General features: G+C 45.6%; 1 pseudogene; it reads left to right on the top strand.

The window, feature by feature from the left end:
* The first annotated feature begins 2,209 nt into the window (after positions 1–2,209).
* Positions 2,210–10,968, top strand: LOC102422677 (annotated as a pseudogene).
* The last annotated feature ends 815 nt before the right edge of the window (positions 10,969–11,783 follow it).

Raw genomic sequence — 11,783 nt, 5'->3', positions numbered from 1 at the left:
GTGGACGGAGTCAGCGAAGGAATGACATGGAGACAGCGTTCAGTTGATCAGTTCTCTTTTTTATTGTCCTGTTACATCTATATTTATACTATTTGATCCCATAAGCATGCCTCTATAATTACATCATGGTATGTTTTGGGTAACGTTCTACAGTTCCTTGTTTCTTATCTGACCTTTGCCAAAAATCCTGTCTCTAGTTCTGTTGATTTTAATCTTGTCTAGGTTAATCTCTGTGTTCCATTACAAGGGCTATTCCAAGGTCACTGCTCTACTGATAGGCTACAAGGAAGTGACTGAAGGAGATTATTCTACCCAGTAAAGATTATGTCCTCCCAGCCTCACTGCTTGCCTTCCCTGGGACTGCCCTGTGTCGGTGGATCTCCAGGAGTATAGGCTTTGGTGCTTTCCCTGGTAGGCAGACCCCTGGGGATGTGGGCCCAACAAGTCCCAAATTTATTGCCAACAGTCTTAGTCCAAGTTCTTCATAAGTAGTACATGGTATTTCTGTAACACTAGGGAGATTTACTGATTTATTCTCTTCCTTAGTCCTGTTAATCCCTAACCTGGGGAAACAACCTTTCTCAGGGAGGTGGTCCTGTTTAAAACACATAGCACTAAGAGGGGGAGCAAACATATGTCATATACGCCAGGTCCCTTGAAACATAAGCTGTGCAGATGTTTCTTCCCTGCAGCGACTATGTCAAGCAGCAAGGGTGGACCGGCTTCCGGCAGCTGAATCATGGGGTATCTGCATCTTCAAGTTTACTAGATACTGCCAAACTATTTTACAAAATGTTTCGGCCAATTTACATTTCCAGTAATGCACATGCATGGCCTTGCTCCAAACCCTTGCCAACTCTTGGTATTGTCAGATGGCTGGGTGCAAAATGGCACTTCATTTTGGTTTTGCTGATTCCTAGTTTGTGCATCTTTTTGCTTTGCCTTTTTTCTTCCTTGAGTGCTTGAAAGGTGCTTTGGGACAGAGGGTGATAAAGTATATGATTGAACCAATTTGAAATTCAGTGTTGTGAGTCTTTGATCTATGCAGGTAGGGCCTGGTTAACGGGTTAAATAGGGGCCACACCACCATCCACAGAGCTAGTTACAGAGAAGTATCTCAAAAATTTTGGGGGATCACAATCCATTAATATATTTTTGAATATATACATCCAACATGCTTGAGTATTTATGTTATGCATAATATAAAACATGCCCGCCATAACCGGTTTGGCTCAGTGGATAGAGCGTCAGCCTGCGGACTGAAAGGTCCCAGGTTCGATTCCAGTCAAGGGCATGTACCTTGGTTGTGGGCACATCCCCAATAGGGGGTGTGCAGGAGGCAGCTGATCGATGTTTCTCTCTCATTGATGTTTCTAACTCTCTATCCCTCTCCCTTCCTCTCTGTAAAAAAATCAATAAAATATATTTTTAAAAAAATGCCCAATATTCATGCTAGTCCTTTCTCAATTCCTCTGGGGCAGAGAGCACAAGGATCATTTTTTCCATGTTACAGATGAGGTCATTAAAGCCCACAAAGTTTAAGTAACTTGCCTAACTCAGAGAGGAAGGGGATATGGGATTGGGTACAGGGAGTGTGAAGAGAGTACTGGGGATAGGGAAGCTGGTGAGAGGGGGCAACTTGAAGGGTGTCCCCCTTTCTTCTTCTATCCCCAGGGTTGGGGATAAGGAAGAGAAGAGAAATGCTGCAATTGGAGCCAGAGCCTATGCTGCAACTTGGAGGGGCAGATATCCACAGAGCAGAGTGGGAACAGGGCCAGCAGCTGAGATTTGACAGAGAGCTAAAGAATGAAGGTCCCACTGAGCAAAGGGAAGGAAGCAAGTGGTGGCATTTCCCACACCAGAGAGCACATGCTGAGGGAAGATAAGGGAGACAGGAAGCTGAGCAGGGCCAGTGGCTCGCAGCACCAATGAGTGAGGAGAGAGGCCTTATCGGGGAGCCAAGCTGAGCCAGGGACTGGCAATGAGCCCAGCTGAACTTCAGAGGACCAGCCCTCTCCCTCTCCTGCTAGCTAGTGAAGATACACAGTTTAGCCAAGCAGGGCCCAACTCAGATACCAACAAAGTGTGGTCCACAGATCACCTCCCCCTTAGGATGTGGAATAACAATAACGCGTATTGAGAATTTACAATGTGCAGGCCACAGTATTAAGTAAGCAGAGTGCATGTGTTTTATTCTCACTTGCGCCCTATGGAAAGTATGAAAAACAGCCATTATTCCCATGTTACAGATGAGAACACAGAGGCACAGAACACTGAACTGACCCAACTAGTAAAAAACACAGTTGGGCCTCAAACCCAGGTGAGTGGACTCCAAAATATGCTTTCTTAATTCTTAGACCATCTTTTGAGGATAGATGAGATGACTCATACAAAGTGACAGAACACAGTACACATTTGGTGTGTGAGAGAGATAAGAAAGGAATTTGGCTTTGGGGCAGCAAACAGAACTGATCCTGCAGCAGGAAGAATGGAGGGTAGACACTAAGTACAAGTTTAATCTTACTCAAGATTTTCCCCTGTGGACACTAACACAGCCCAAGTTAAGAAACTTGACAAGAAGCCTCATAAAGTTGGGATGATTCCAGCTCTTGCCTGTCCAGCACATAGTGGGAGCCTGGTACTCCAGACTTGACTTCTGCCTATCTTTCCAGACTTATCTTCTCATGTATTGCAGTCTCAGCCAATTCTGTTCCTCCTGGTTTCCTGGGCACAGAGCACATAAATGTTATCTCTTCACTTTATTTATCTTGTTTTTAGGCATGGCACACAGAGGTTCCTAATTTAAGAAGTTCCCAATTTTATCAGTCTTTTCCATTAGTTCATGCTTTTTGTACCTTGTTGTGGATGAAAGGGGCCACATGCTAACCTGACAAGCTCAGGGAAGGCCTGCATGGCAGTCTTGCAAATTCAGAGACCTACAGTAACCACAAAGGATGGTCTGAAATTAAACTGTAACTAAAAGCAGTTAAGGTGGGTAGTTTCATCCTAGGCTGGTATCTTCACTGACGAGGTCAACCTTTACCTTTACGTTAGCCTGTCTTTTTGTATCTATGATAATATATCCTTGAAATGTCTGGGTAAGTTGTAACTTCCCTATTTCAGGACCCCTTGGGGCACAATCTAATGTGTCTGGGTGCCAGGACAGACATCACAAATTCCTCCATTGTTATTGTTATCACTAGAGGCCCAGTGCATGAATTCATGCACCAGTGGGGTCCCTCGGCCTGGCCTGCACCCTCTCACAATCCGGGACCCCTTGGGGGATGTCGGAGAGCTGGTTTTGGCCCGATCCCCACAGGCCAGGCTGAGGGACCCCACTGGTGTAGGAATCTGTGCACTGGGCCTCTAGTATGCATATAAGATCTTTGGTTAATCTCTTCCTGCCTTTCCCCCTCCCCACTTCCTTCTTACGATTCATCAGTCTGTCCCATGTTTCCATGCCTGTGGTTTCCACTCCTGCATTGAGCATCTGCTCCCTGGTGGTCAGTGAGCATCATAGCTACTGGATGGTCGGCTAAAATTAGATGAAAAACTGCCATTCTCTGGAGCATTATCCCAATCCATTGAGATACTGCTTCTGGGCAATTGTCTACAGTTTGGCTCAAATAAACTCACAAAAATTCTTTACAGGTTTGAATGTTTTTATGTTAACATTGTTTAAGAAATCTCTCTCTACCCTGGGATCCCCCTGCGACCATGTGTTGTGCATTGGCTTTCCCTTAATCACATCAAAGTTCATAGTATTCAAGGCCCACTCAGCATCAGTGGCTGGAAGCTGACTAGGTGTAACCCATGGAGCGACGAGAAGACATTCTCCTATTTATCTTCAAAAGCTTTATAGTTTTGTCTTTCACCTTTAAGTGTATGGTGTGAGGTAGAGGTCATGATTAGTTTCTCTTACGTGGATATCCAGTTGTCCCAGCACTGCTTATGGAAAGTCTGCTCCTCTTTCATGATCTCAGTGGCATCTCTGACTTACAGTGAACGTGTTTATTCTGCTTCAATGGCCTGGTTGTCCCTCCCTGCACCAATGCCACATTATCGCAATTAGTATAGGTATATAATTCATCTTCAAATCTTACGGATCACGTCTTCCCACTTTGTTCTTAAAGAGTGTTTTGGCTGGCTCTCTCCGCTCAGGGTTGCCACAGCCTCTGCCACTTTGGCTCAGTAGCCTAAAGAGGAAAAAGATAAAAAAAATAAAAGAAAGAAAGAGAAAAAGAGAGAGAGAAGGAAGGAAGGAAGGGAGGGAGGGAGGGAGGGAGGGAGGGAGGAAAGAAAAGAAAAGAAGAGAGAGAGAGAGAGAGAGAGAGAGAGAGAGAGAGAGAGAATCCTCCTCAGAGAGCCCGCGGGGAAAGTCACTTTTGCAGCCTGCCCGCGCCTGCTGCAGCCACCGCCCACCCTGGGCGTTCCGCCTGTCTGTCGTTCCCATCGTCTGTCTGTGGTCCCCATCGTCTGTGGTGAGCTCGCCTGTCCACGTGCCTCTGCCCGCCCCCGCCCGGCGCTGCCCTCCCCGCGGCCACGTGTCCGCGCCGCCCTTGGTGGCCCTGCGTGGAGGTGGCTGCGTGTGGCCCAGGCTGGCCGAGCCGGCACCCACTAATATTTTGTGTCTCTCTTCACTGGCTGCTTTCATCTTAAGCCGCCAAAAGCCTGTATTTGAAGAGAAACCCATGTCCTGAAGGCCGCGTGGGCACCGTTTGGTTGGCTCTTTAAGATTTTTTTGTAATTTAGAGGGAAGTCCCCATTTTCATACATTTGTTTTGGAAATTTGGCGCTTCAGACCAGGACAGCTGAAAATTACAAACTCCCGCGGGAGGGGGCCGGGGGGTTCCGGGGGGTGCCGGGGAGGAGGGAGGCCGTATTGTCTCTGCGAGCCTCTTGTCTGCGGCCCTGCAGCCTGGAGCCAGCTGCGCCGAGCTCCGAGCTCCGAGTGCCCTCCTGTTGCCGAGCCTGCGCCAGCTTCTGTCCCCTTTTGTCCGGTGTGGTCCTGTAAGAAGTCCTCCTGGCGGGCCTTGGGGTGGTGGGGGCTGGGGAGATGAACGCTGCGGCCGCAGCTACTCCCTGGCCTCCCTGTACGTGGCTGCCTGCACTCCGAGGTCACCGAGGCCGGGCTGTATGCACAGTTCAGCCCGGCGGGCCCTGTGCTGTCCATCCAGGTCTGCTGCCCTCAGGGTTACACCTACGTCAGCTTCCAGCCCCTGACGCTGAGCACCCGCGTCAGCTTCCAGCCCCTGACGCTGAGCGGGCCTTGAATACTATGAACTTGGATATGGTTACGGGAAAGCCAGTCCGCAACATGAGGGATTCCTCTTAGAGAAAATCTGGTGTGGGAAAGATCTTCATCAAGAACTTGGACAAATCGATAGACGGCAAGGCACTTGTGGTACTTGTTCTGCTTTTGGACATTGTTAGGGTGAACTACCCCGAATCTCTCCTGCTTGGACATGCTTTCTGGAATACGGACGGTTATAAGCCTTTTCCCCTAGCTTGGGGCAGAGGGCCTGCATCTGCAGAAGCAAGATAAGAATCCTCTCCGCCTGACTGACCAGTGCACTCTCCTCCCTTGACTGACCGGTGCCCTCCCTTCCACTTGACCAACTTGCGCACTCACAGCCTGACCCTACAAGGCATACTTTTACCCTATATAAGAGAACCTAGCCATCCCCTTGGGGCTGACACCAACGCGCTGGTCTCAGCCCCGCTGTGAGAGTGGGCAATGAAATTTCTTAAACTCTCACGTCTCTTGGCCTGGCTCCTTTCAGAGCGGACCTAACAAAAACATTCTGTCCTGCAAGGTGATGTGTGATGTGGAGACCCGCTCCCAAGGGGTCCCGCAGGGTAGAGGTGGCGTGGGATGAAAGAAATGCAAGAGACCGGGGTTAGGAGGACTGGCACAAGGCACCAGCACCAGCAACTTTATTTTTTACACACACTGTTTTATAGCTAAGCTGTGGCTGGTCATGCTCATAGATCACTGCTAGGGCTTGGCCTATCATAGGGAAGTAGCAGATCGTTACAGACTGGGCAAGACTGGGCAAGCTTTGTCTAGTTCCATCTATGTTTGACAGTTGCTATGACAAACAGTTGCTATGACAAACAGTTGCTATGACAAAATGTCTGCTTGCCTAGATCACAAGAACTGGGGTGCAAGCCAAGTTCACGTTCTTCACATGACTTGGAGTGGGGTCAGGCCTTTCCTGGACCCTCACTGTCTCTTACATCTCCCCCTTCTTTGTGTCTTAGGCACAATTCATGCACAGGGGTTTGCAAGGATTGGAGGCTTCCTCCAATGGCTCGGATGCAGACTGGAAGTAGACAAAGCAGAATGGTTATGCATATAAGTAGCATAATCCCGGAACCCAATCACGAGGTCCACCGGGTAGAAGAAAACCAACTTTCAATCTCATTAAAAATTTTTGCTGCTACTTCCGCAGGCGGAAGCCAAGGTCCCTTTGTACTTATTATAGCCTGAATTTTCTTTAAAGTTATACAATTAATCATTGTTGCTAAGTGCAGTTACTAAAACATAAATGAATTATATAAAACCATAATTAATTAATGATGCCCCGTTACCACGGTACTTATTAATCAACTTTGCCCTATTGCTTTAGCTACTAATATAAACTTGCCCCGTTTCCTAGTTAGAGGCGAGGTTGTGTAATCCACTATCTACTTGTTGGGCTGTAAGGATAGAGGTTTTTAAAGCAAATCCTGATGTCATAGCAGAAGAGATAATTACCATAGTAGACATAATAAAAGCTATTAAGGAATATACAGAAGAACAGTGGGTACATTCCAGGTGAGGGTTTGGTTAAACAATGCTTGAAAATGAGAGTCTCCCAAATGTCCATTAGGCCTCACCCAAGTCCCTTGAGTATAGTACGAGTCCTTGGTAGTTAAAGGAGGATCAGGATTAGTCCAAGTCTGCAGAGTGAAGGTTGGTGGATTAATCATATGAGTCCACCGAACCTCAGCCGAAGTCACTGGCAAAAGTCCAGTCAAGGCGATCAAAGCCAAAATTAACTCCTAGGAAGAGTTCCGAGTGAATGCTTTGAGCTTCCGTATCCAGCCTCTTCAAAGAGCCCCAGGTGAGGAGGGGCCACCTCCGTCCGAAGGGTCTGCTAAGAACGCCTCCGCTGGAGCGTGTCCTGCCTCTTTCTGCATCTGGAACTTAAACACAGCATACCCTCTTCCCCAAGTTAGCAACTCCACCAGGCCTTTCGACCTGATCCCGGTACATTACTTTAGGATTAGACTTATGTTCTTGAGGAATAGAGTGTTTTTCAGCAGCCATTTCCTCATGCTGCTGATTTTAAAAAATTTAAATACTGAATGTTGTAATATTTGGTGAGGAGAGTAGGGACCCCCTAGCTCCCCCTTCTTTGTGTTTTAGGATCTGATTTTTTAGGGCAACGATGTGCCCTTTTAACTATGTTTTGTCCTTGGGGATTATAGGGGATGCCAGTAATATGAGTGAAGAATTTACTTTACTAGGATTTAATTGCTTATAAAGATACTGGCTTCTTATGTTAGGTATCTTTATTAATAAAGTTAGTAAATTTAGTAAAGTTTTATGTCTGATTTATGAGGTGTAAATACTGCCTATCTCTAGCCTAATTTAAAATGTAGTAGCGAGGAGCTTTTGTTATTTTAAATTATATCCTAAAATTCTATTGCTGTATTTTAAGAAATTTTAAATAAAATAACTTGTTTTGCTCTTTCTTAGAGGCAAAAACGTAAAATATATATTTATTAATTTTTATTTGATAAAGCTTTCTATGTGATTTTAAGTATATTAAATTGGCTTTATTAAAAAATCCTTTAAGAAGAGAGAATAAACTTTTGAAAAACATTTCAGGGCCCATGAAATGTCCCAAAGTCATTCCTTGGTTATAGTTTTGAAATCTAACTTGAAAGACTATTAAATATATATGTGTATATATGATTTAAAGATTATATATTTTTATAATTATTAAGAGATATTAATTATTACATTTGGCTTACTGGCCTGTACTATTTGATTAATTTCCTTTTAATATCTCTCTTCTCCTTCTTATAATTTCTTATTCTTAGAAACTTCAATCCTTTACCCCTAGTATTTCTTAGATTATTAAGAGCAGGTGCTTCCTTCCTTATGCAATTTTTAATATTTCTCTTCTCCTTCTTTTCTGGCTTAAGAGATGGTTGATTATGGTTATGCTTGGGATCTAAACAATCCCGTATTAAATTCCATAAGGAAAATGCATTAACCGGTGTCTGAGTGGGAGTTGCAGAATGAAAATCACGTAATCTTTGTCCGACCTTCTGCCAAACTCCTATATTTACCGTCCCTTCCTCAGGGAACCATGGGCAGACTTCCTGTACAAAATTTAAAAAATGCTCTAGCTGTGAAGTTGTTACACGAGCCCCTCTTGCTTGCAGCATGTTCTTTAACATCTGCGCATACAGAGAGCACTCTTTGGTCTCTAATTGCCCTATGTTTTACTCCTAATTAACACAAATGACTTATTACTTGATTGATTGCCCCAAAACTTACTTATTACTTGGTTGATTGATTGATTGATTGACTCGGCCGACTGTGACTCCGGGGTCCTCACGAAGCCCACCTTCAGTCCCTGTTCGGGCGCCAATTGTGGAGAGCCACTCCCAAGGGGTCCCGCAGGGTAGAGGTGGCGTGGGATGAAAGAAATGCAAGAGACCTGGGTTAGGAGGACTGGCACAAGGCACCAGCACCAGCAACTTTATTTTTTACACACACTGTTTTATAGCTAAGCTGTGGCTGGTCATGCTCATAGATCACTGCTAGGGCTTGGCCTATCATAGGGAAGTAGCAGATCATTACAGACTGGGCAAGACTGGGCAAGCTTTGTCTAGTTCCATCTATGTTTGACAGTTGCTATGACAAACAGTTGCTATGACAAAATGTCTGCTTGCCTAGATCACAAGAACTGGGGTGCAAGCCAAGTTCATGTCCTTCACATGACTTGGAGTGGGGTCAGGCCTTTCCTGGACCCTCACTGTCTCTTACAGTGTGATGAGAATGGCTTATGAGAAGGGTTATGTCTTTGTTCACTTTGAGACCCAAGAGGCTGCAGACAAAGCCATCAACAAGATGAACGGCATGCGCCCAATGACCGCCCAAGTGTTTGTGGGCAGATGCAAGTCTGGAAAAGAGCAGGAAGGCGAGCTTGAAGCCAAAGCCAAGTTCACCAATGTGTATATCAAAAACTTTGGGGAAGGAGTGGATGAAGAGAGTATGAAAGAGCTGTTCAGCCAGTTTGGTAAGACCCTAAGTGTCAAGGTGATGAGAGATTCCAGTGGGAAATCCAAAGGCTTTGTGAATTACAGAAAACATGAGGATGCCAATAAGGCTGTAGAAGAAATGAATGGAAAAGAAATAAGTGGGAAAGTCATTTCTGTAGGCTGTGCACAGAAGACAGTGCAACAGCAGGCTGAGTTAAAATGGAAATTTGAACAGCTGAAGCAAGAGAGAATTAGTCGATATCAGGGGGTGAATCTCTATATTAAGAACTTGGGCCAAAACCGGTTTGGCTCAGTGGATAGAGCGTCAGCCTGCGGACTGAAAGGTCCCAGGTTCGATTCCGGTCAAGGGCATGTACCTTGGTTGCGGGCACATCCCCAGTAGGAGGTGTGCAGGAGGCAGCTGGTCGATGTTTCTCTCTCATTGATGTTTCTAACTCTCTATCCCTCTCCCTTCCTCTCTGTAAAAAATCAATAAAATATATTTAAAAAAAAAAAGAACTTGGATGACACCATTGGCGATGAGAAGTTAAGGAAAGAGTTTTCTCCTTTCAGATCCATCACCAGTGCTAAGGTAATGCTGGAGGATGGGAGAAGCAAAGGGTTTGGCTCTGTCTGCTTCTCATCTCCTGAGGAGGCAACCAAAGCAGTCACTTAGATGAACGGAGGCATCATGGGCTCCAAACCACTGTATGTCACCCTGGCCCAGAAGAAGGAAGAGCAAAAGGCTCACCTGACCAACCAGTATATGCTGCGGGTGGCCGGAATGAGGGCACTTCCTGCTGATGCCGTCTTAAATCAGTTCCGTCTGCACCTGGTGGCTACTTTCTGCCAGCAATTCCACAGACTCAGGGAAGACCTCCATATTACACACCTAACCAGTTAGCACAGAGGAGACCTAATCCACACTGGCAGCAAGGTGGGAGACCTCAAGGCTTCAAGGTATGCCAGGTGCTACCAGAATATGCCAGCCTGGCCCTCGTCCAACTCTTGCCATCTGGCTCCAACTGCTCAGAGAGTTGGACCACTTGGCTATGGACTTTGGTGGTGCTGGTGCCGCCCAGCAAGGGCTGACTGACAGGTGCCAGTCTGGAGGTGTTCCCAAAGCTGTACAGAACTTAGCACTTCACGCTGCTGTGGCTACTGCTGCTCCTCAGACTATGGCATCTTATAAGTATGCCTCCCGTTTCTGCAGCCCTCACCTTGCCATATTGCCTCTGCAGGCACCCCAGCCTGGGGTCCATGTGGAGGGGCAGTAGCCCCTGACCGCCTCCATGCTGGCCGCAGCATCCCCCCAGGACAAAAGCAGATGCTGGGAGAATGTCTGTTCCCACTCATCGTTTGAATCTGGCTGGAGAGATTACCGGAGTACTTCTAGAGATCGGCAACTCCGAGCTGCTGCACCAGGGGGATGAAGCTGTGACGGTTCTACAGGCTCATCATGCCAAGAAAGAAGCTGCCCGGAAGTTGGGCACTGTTGCTGCTGCTACCTCCTAAGCAAGGAAAACATGATTCAAACGCCAAATAAACCCTCATGGAATTCAGCTCAAGATTTGAAGACTTCCTAGCTTGTCCTATGAACCTCAACACCAAGAACCACAAATTGCAAATTTAATGGGTCATTTTATATCAAAAGGTCAATTATGAAGCACCTAGAATTTTTCAATTGAAAGAATATATTATCTGGGTTCAGCTATGGCCCAGTGTTAAGTTGTTTTTTTTTCCATTGTGGGTTTGATTCCCCACGCCCCCTCCCCCCCGCAAAAAAAAAATGGTTTTATTTGATGTACCCAAGTCTTAAGCTTCTCAATAAAGAAAAATATCTCCATAAGAAAAAGGAGTGGCTCTGCTGTTTTTGTATATTGAACTTTTACACATGAACTTTAGAATTATTTTATCAGGTTGAAGAGACTGACATCTTCACAATACTGAATCATCCAATTCATGATAGACAAATATCTTTTTATTTATGTACATCTTCTTTAGTGTCTGTCAGAATTTTATATATTTTTCTCTAGAAATCTTGCACAGCCTGGCCGGCATGGCTCAGTGGTTGAGTGTCGACCTATGAACCAGGAGGTCACGGTTTGATTCTGGTCAGGGCAGATGCCCGGGTTGTGGGCTCCATCCCCAGTGGGGGGCATGCAGGAGGCAGACAATTGATGATTTTCTCTCATCATTGATATTTCTATCTCCCTGATTCTCTGAAATCAATAAAAATATATATATTAAAAAAAATCTTGCCCAGCCTTTGTTATATTTTCCCCAGGTCCTTCATATTTTGAAATAGTATTTAAAATTGTATTTAAAAGACATTTCACGTGCTAACTCAGTGGTCAGCAAACTCATTAGTCAACAGAGCCAAATATCAACAGTACAACAATTGAAATTTCTTTTGAGAGCCAAATTTTTTTAAACTTAATTAGGGTACTCCTAAGTCTTAGGAACAGCCACACTCAAGGGGCCAAAGAGCTGCATGTGGCTCGGGAACCACAGTTTGC

Source organism: Myotis lucifugus, unplaced genomic scaffold (assembly GCF_000147115.1).
Source record: "Myotis lucifugus unplaced genomic scaffold, Myoluc2.0 scaffold_60, whole genome shotgun sequence".
NCBI classification, from domain to species: Eukaryota; Metazoa; Chordata; class Mammalia; order Chiroptera; family Vespertilionidae; genus Myotis; species Myotis lucifugus.
The sequence above is the reverse complement of the archived record's forward strand: the minus strand, read 5'-3'. Positions and strand labels throughout refer to the sequence as shown.